This window comes from Myotis davidii, unplaced genomic scaffold (genome assembly GCF_000327345.1).
Source record: "Myotis davidii unplaced genomic scaffold, ASM32734v1 scaffold609, whole genome shotgun sequence".
Taxonomy (NCBI): domain Eukaryota; kingdom Metazoa; phylum Chordata; class Mammalia; order Chiroptera; family Vespertilionidae; genus Myotis; species Myotis davidii.
In genome coordinates, this window is record NW_006300164.1 from 1022507 (window position 1) to 1024023 (window position 1517).

Genomic DNA, 1517 nt, shown 5'->3' on the forward strand with positions numbered 1-1517 from the left:
CCCCGGCTGCTTCAGAGGGCCACCCAGGCCCCCACCTGTGCCTCACTAGCCTCCTCTCCATCCCATCCCACCCACACCCCTGCCCTCCACGGACCCCAGGCAGCACAGACCCCGCCCCCGCCAGGCCCCTCCTCGCTGAGCACAGGACCCAGAGGGAATGTCCGAGAAACTCCGTCCGTCCAGAGCCACCCCGGCCCCTGGGCTCAGCGCTGGGAGCACGGGGGGCGGCAGCAGGGAGGCTGGGCCCCTGGCCGGTGTGGCTCAGTGGACAGAGCGTCGGCCTGCGGACTAAAGAGTCCGGGTTCGATTCCAGTCAAGGGCACGCACCTCGGTTGCAGACTTGATCCCCCATGTGGGACGTGCGAGAGGCAGTCAGTCAGTGATTCTGTATTCTGTCTCATCATTGATGTGTTTCTCTCTCTCATCCCCTCCCTTCCCCTCTGAAATCAATAAAAATATATTTTTAAAAATAAAAATCAATGGAGGATTAAAAAAAAGCAATATGGAGGAACCTTACATGCCTGTGACTGAGACACTAGGCCAGCGGTTCTCAACCTTCCTGATGCCGCGACCCTTTAATACAGTTCCTCGTGTTGTGGTGACCCCCAACCATAACATTATTTTCGTTGCTACTTCATCACTGTCATGTTGCTACTGTTATGAATCGTCATGTAAATATCTGATATGCAGGATGTATTTTCGTTGTTACAAATTGGGCATAATTAAAGCATAGTGATTAATCACAACAACAATATGTAATTATATATGTGTTTTCCGGTGGTCTTAGGCGACCCCTGTGAAAGGGTAGGTCGAACCCCAAAGGGGTCGCGACCCACAGGTTGAGAACCGCTGCACTAGACTGACAGGGCTCCACACGGTGTGACACTAACTACTCGCTGGTTGTGCCTGTGTTTGGGGGCCTCTCAGGCCAAGGCCAACAGTACCCTCCCCTCCAGGAGGGGCAGCAGAGCCAGGCCACGCCCAACAGTACCCTCCCCTCCAGGAGGGGCAGGCAGCAGGGCCAGGAGAGGGACCTGCCCACCATCCTCAGCACCCGCAGACCTCAACAGTTGTGGGGCTGCCTGCAGGGTCTCTGACCCCATGGGGAGGGGCAGGGCAGACCCACTTCCCTGTGAGACACAGACACGTTCCAGAAAAATCCAGCTGCCAATTACCAGCTATACAGACCCGGTTACTTCATCGCGCAGCTGGGCTGAGAAATGGGACACGAAGTGGGTGGAGCGGGGGCAGGGAGTCCCGGGTGGGCTGGACTGAGAGCTGGTTGGCAGACACGTGGCCTCCAGCAGCGGGCGGTCTCCACGGAGCCCCCCCGAGCCCCACCGAGCAGCCGGCGCAGGCACACCCCAGGGGCAGGTGGCGGCTCGCGGCTCAGGATCTCAAAGGCTCCTACCCAGGCCCGGCGCGGCCATCGGCCCAGCAGGACCCAGTCCCAGTCCCAACGCTGACCCGGGCGGCCCAGACCACAGGGTGTGTCCACCCTGAGCCCCCGGGGGCAC